At 78.7% G+C, this 4,913-nt stretch overlaps 1 non-coding gene across 1 annotated transcript; it reads left to right on the forward strand.

Annotated features, from left to right (window-relative positions):
- The first annotated feature begins 2,697 nt into the window (after positions 1-2,697).
- LOC135326085 (5.8S ribosomal RNA) lies at positions 2,698-2,850 on the forward strand. Its single transcript, XR_010386739.1, has one exon. It is a non-coding gene; the product is annotated as a 5.8S ribosomal RNA (ribosomal RNA).
- Positions 2,851-4,913: the final 2,063 nt, after the last annotated feature.

Genomic DNA, 4,913 nt, shown 5'->3' on the forward strand with positions numbered 1-4,913 from the left:
GGCCTGCCTCCCGGCCCTGGCGAGCGAGGCGCCGCGCGAGAGCGAGCGAGCCCGTGGGCGCGTGCCGGGGGCAGGGCCGGCGGGCCGCGCGAGCCCGCCGCGAGGAAGAGGGGTTACGGGCCCCCGTGGCATTCCGAAACCTGTGCCGGCCCGCCGCCGGGCCGCCGCCGGGCCGCCGCGCCTCGCTGCCGATGCCGACGGCACCGGACACCGGTGTGGCCCCCCCGCCCGCCGCGTCCCGGCTGCCGCGCGCGCGTACCCGAGTTCGCCTGTCCCGCACTCTGCGCCGCGGGGCCGAGCACGGGGCTCGGCCCGCCGGCGGGTGCACGGCCCTCCCGAGGCCGCGCTCGCTCGCCGAGAGCCCGCTGCCGATTCCACCGCTGCCGGTGGGGGACCGCCTCCCCCCGTCTCTCCCCTCTCGCCTCTGCTGGTGCCCGCTCCGCTGCCGGTGCCCGTCTCCGGGAGCCGCGGCCCGCCCCCCCCCGCCCCCCCACCCCACGGCGCTCCGCTGCCGCTGGGGGGGAAGGGGAAGGGGGGGGGGGTCCGGCCCAGGGGAGGGCCCGGCGGGAGCGGGCGGCAGTGCGTGTGAGGGGCGGCGGGGCTTGGCTACTCCCCGGCGCCCGCGGGAGAGGAAGCGGCGGGCGCGGAGGCGAGGGAGACGGCCCTCCGGGTTGGGACGGGTCCCACGGGTCCCCACCCCTAAGCTGTGGGGGGCGGACCCGCGGCGGGCTGCGGCGGAGCAGCCCGTCCGCAGAGACCTGCGGGGGCAGGCGTTCCGGGATGGCGCGCGGGGCGGGCGCCGGGCCCCCGAGCGGGGGGCGTCGCGTTGAGGCCAAGCGAGGCGACGGTTCGTGCCCGAGTGGGCGGCCCGAGCCACGGCTCTCCTCCCGGGTGCAGCTGCCACCCGGCGCCGGGTTACTGAGGGAAACCCCGGGCCCTGGGAGGAGGACGAGGTCGTGGCGGCGGGTGTCGGGCGCACCCCGCGGGCGGACGCTCCGCCGAGGGGCGCGGGGGCCGGCTGGCGGGTGCCGGGTTCCCCCTCCGCGTCCCGTCTCGTCGCCGCTGCCGAGGCTGCCGCCGTCGCCGCGAGGCGGCGGCGGCCCGGTGGCGGGCGGCGGCGGGGGAGGCACCCCCGCGGGGATTTCAGGTCGTTTCCCTCACCCCAGGGCCAGGTACCTAGCGCCCGCGCTTCTCCTGCCCCCCCCTCGGTGACCCACCCGTGTGGTCCCGTGTGCCAGCGTGCTCCTCCCGGGTGCCGCACCGTGCGCGCCGCACCGGCCGTGCCTTCCCCCCCCCCGCCTCGGCTTCCCCCCACCCCGGTCCTTCCTCCCCCGCGGTGGGGGTGGGGGGGGCGGGGAGGGAGGGAGCGAGCGAGAGAGGGGAGAGGGCCTCCGGCCACCGCGGCCGCCGGCAGCCGCCCCGGGCAGGGATGGCCATGGGCCCCGGGCTCCGGGCCCGAGGGTTCTCGGTTGGAGAGCCGGGCGGAGGTTTAAAGACTCGGGCGGCCCGATGCGACTCGCGGAGGCGGCCGGGCGTGCTGCCGGAGGGCCGGGGGGTCGGCGCGCGCGGGCGCCGCGCCCCCCCATGCCAGCCGGCGCGCCCCGCGCTCGCCCCGCGGGCAGCCGGGACGGAGAGGGGTTACCCTGCCCCCTCTCTCCGCGGTCTGGTCTCGGCGGAGAGACGCCGCGCGGTCGGCCTAGTTGCCGGCCTGCCTCGAGCGTTGCGAGCCGGGCGCGAGCGCGTGCTCGCCGCCGGGAGGGCGAGCCCCCACCGCGGGTGGTGCGGGCGCCGAGCCTCCGCGCGTCTCCTCCTTCTCCCTGGCCGGTGCTTCTGGGTCTTCCGCCGTGGCCGCCGTCGGCGGCGCCCTACCCTACGCGCCCGCCCCGGCACTCTGCCGTCCGGGGCGCCCGCCTCGCTCTGCCCCGCCCGGCTCCGCCAGGCAGCGGGGGGGCGGTGGTGGGGCGGCGGCGGGGGCGGCCCGCCCCGCTCTCCGCGTGGAGACGGGGAGAGCGGGCGCCGTCCCCGTCCGTGCCGCCTTGCCCGCCTGCCCGCCGCCGGGCGTCTGTCCGCGGAGGGGACGGGCGAGCGCGTGGCGTCACCCGCGAGGCGGTGTGTGCGGGCGCGCGGGGGTGTGGGCGCCGCGGCGGCGGCGGCGGCGGCGGTCGAGCCGGAGGGCCGGCGAGGCGAGCGAGGAGCTGGGAAGCGCGGGGCCGGCGGGCCGCAGGCGCGCGGGCGGCGGGGCGACGCCGCTCCCGGTGGCGGCCGGGCTCTGACGCCTGGGGCGGGGGGGGGGTGGTCTGCGGGGACGGACCCCCCCCAACATCCCGAGGCAGGCGGTGTGGCCGGCCCGCCGCTCCCTGCCGGGCCAGACCGAGCCGGGCGCCTGGGCCGGACTCGAAGCGAGACAGGGTTTGTCCCCAGGTCGGGAGCGAGGGCTCCCCGCCCTTCTCGTTCGGGTTTGCCCTTCGTTTCCCCCCCCCCCCCTTTCTCTGTGCTTGTACGGTCAGTGAGGCAAGCCCCTCTCTTTCTCTCGCTCTCTCTCTCCTTCCGTCTCTGCCGTCCCTTGCTCAGCAGCCGGCGTCGGCGTGAGGAAGGGCGGTGGGGCGGAGGAGGAGGGGGCGGAGGAGGGGGGGCCCCCCAGGGGCTGCGAAAGCTGCCCGGTCCCCCCGCGCGCGCGGCGGGGACCGAAACCGAGACAACTCTTAGCGGTGGATCACTCGGCTCGTGCGTCGATGAAGAACGCAGCTAGCTGCGAGAATTAATGTGAATTGCAGGACACATTGATCATCGACACTTCGAACGCACTTGCGGCCCCGGGTTCCTCCCGGGGCTACGCCTGTCTGAGCGTCGCTTGACGGTCAATCGTCACCCGCGCCGTGGCGTGGGCGCAGCGGCGTGCCGCCCCTCGGTGGGTGTGGGGGGGGGCGCGGTTCGGGTGCGCCCGGCCGTGCCCGCCCTCCCCTCCGAGCCCGGCGGCTGCCGCCGCGCCGCGTGGCGCGCGCGGTGTGGCGCGGCTGGGGCGCCTCGCAGGCCCGTTGCCCCGGGGAGAGGGGGGGTGCTCTCCTTCCCCTCCCCGCGCGGCCGGGCCTTCGTCCCCCTAAGTGCAGACTCGGGAAACCCCCGCTCCCGGAGCGCCCGCGTCGCGGACTTCGTCCCGCCGGGCCCCCAGATCGGGTCGGTCGCGGTGGCCCGGCGCCCGGCGCCGCCCGCCCGCCACCACCGCCAGTGCCGCCGCACGGGCCTCTCCTCCACCACTCTCCCGGTGGTGCGCCGGTCCCCCGTTCCCCTCCGGCAGAGGGGACGGCCGGCCGCCCTTTGCCTCGCCCTGGCCCTGACCGCCGCCGTTTCGGCGCCCGCCGGGCCCCCCCCAACCCCGCGCTTCCCCGCGTCCGCAGCGCGTCGTCGAGCCACTTCCACCCGCCGGCTGGCGTCAGCCGCGCGGCGTTGCGTTGAGGCCCGGCGGCGGCGGCGGCGCGCGGGGGGCCGCGGCCGGGGGGGGGGCCGCGCAGCGCGGGCGCCGTGGGGCGGCGGCGGGGCGGGGGGCGAGGGAGGGCGCGCCGCGCCGTCCCCACGCCGGGGCGGAGAGCGGAGGTCAGCGGCCGGGAGGAGGAGGCGGCCGCAGAGCGGCGGAGGGCTGCGCGAGTGGCGTGAGCGAGCGAGCGCGCGTTGGCGAGCCGGGCCCGGGGGGGGGAGGCGCGGGCCTCGTCCCCGGCCCCGCGCGGCTGTCTGCGGGTGGGTACCGCGGTGGTACCGCTCCGTGCTGCCGCGCGCGCGTGCCGGCGGGCCGGCCCGCCGTCCTCTCCCCCTGCGCGGCGGCGTCCGCCGCGTGCCGGCGGGGGCCTCGGGCCGTCCTCCCAGCTGCCTCGGGCCCGCTCCGGGAGTCGAAGCGCGAGGGGCGCGGCGCGCGCGGGCGCGCCGGCCCCGTCCCCATCCGATTGCGACCTCAGATCAGACGTGGCGACCCGCTGAATTTAAGCATATTAGTCAGCGGAGGAAAAGAAACTAACCAGGATTCCCTCAGTAACGGCGAGTGAAGAGGGAAGAGCCCAGCGCCGAATCCCCGCCCCGCGGTGGGGCGCGGGAAATGTGGCGTACAGAAGCCCCCATCCCCGGCGCCGCTCTCGGGGGGCCCAAGTCCTTCTGATCGAGGCCCAGCCCGCGGACGGTGTGAGGCCGGTAGCGGCCCCCCGGCGCGCCGGGACCGGGGCTTCTCGGAGTCGGGTTGCTTGGGAATGCAGCCCAAAGCGGGTGGTAAACTCCATCTAAGGCTAAATACCGGCACGAGACCGATAGTCAACAAGTACCGTAAGGGAAAGTTGAAAAGAACTTTGAAGAGAGAGTTCAAGAGGGCGTGAAACCGTTAAGAGGTAAACGGGTGGGGTCCGCGCAGTCCGCCCGGAGGATTCAACCCGGCGGGCTCGGTCGGCCGGCTCGGGCCTCGGCGGATCCCCGCCTCCGCCTCCCCTCCGCCCCCCTCGCGGGGGCGGGCCGGGGGGGGCGGGCGGGCCGGGGACCGCCGCCCGGCCGGCTGCCGGCCCCCGTCGGGCGCATTTCCCCCGTGGCGGTGCGCCGCGACCGGCTCCGGGTCGGCTGGGAAGGCCCGGTGGGCAGGTGGCTCGCCGCCGCGCGGCGGCGAGTGTTACAGCCCCCGGGCAGCAGCTCTCGCCGAATCCCGGGGCCGAGGGAGAGGACCGCCGCCGCGCCTTCCCCCGTGGCGGCTTCCCGGACCCCGTCGCCGGCGGCGCCGCCGCTTTTCTCCCCACCCCCGCTCGCGGGGGGCGGGGGGGGGGCGGCGCGCGTCGCCCGGCGGCGGCGGCGAGGGGGGCCCCCGTCCGGGGGACGGGCCCCCCGGCCCCCGGCGCGACTGTCAACCGGGGCGGACTGTCCTCAGTGCGCCCCGACCGTGTCGCGCC

This window comes from Dromaius novaehollandiae, unplaced genomic scaffold (genome assembly GCF_036370855.1).
Source record: "Dromaius novaehollandiae isolate bDroNov1 unplaced genomic scaffold, bDroNov1.hap1 HAP1_SCAFFOLD_120, whole genome shotgun sequence".
In the NCBI taxonomy this organism is placed as follows: domain Eukaryota; kingdom Metazoa; phylum Chordata; class Aves; order Casuariiformes; family Dromaiidae; genus Dromaius; species Dromaius novaehollandiae.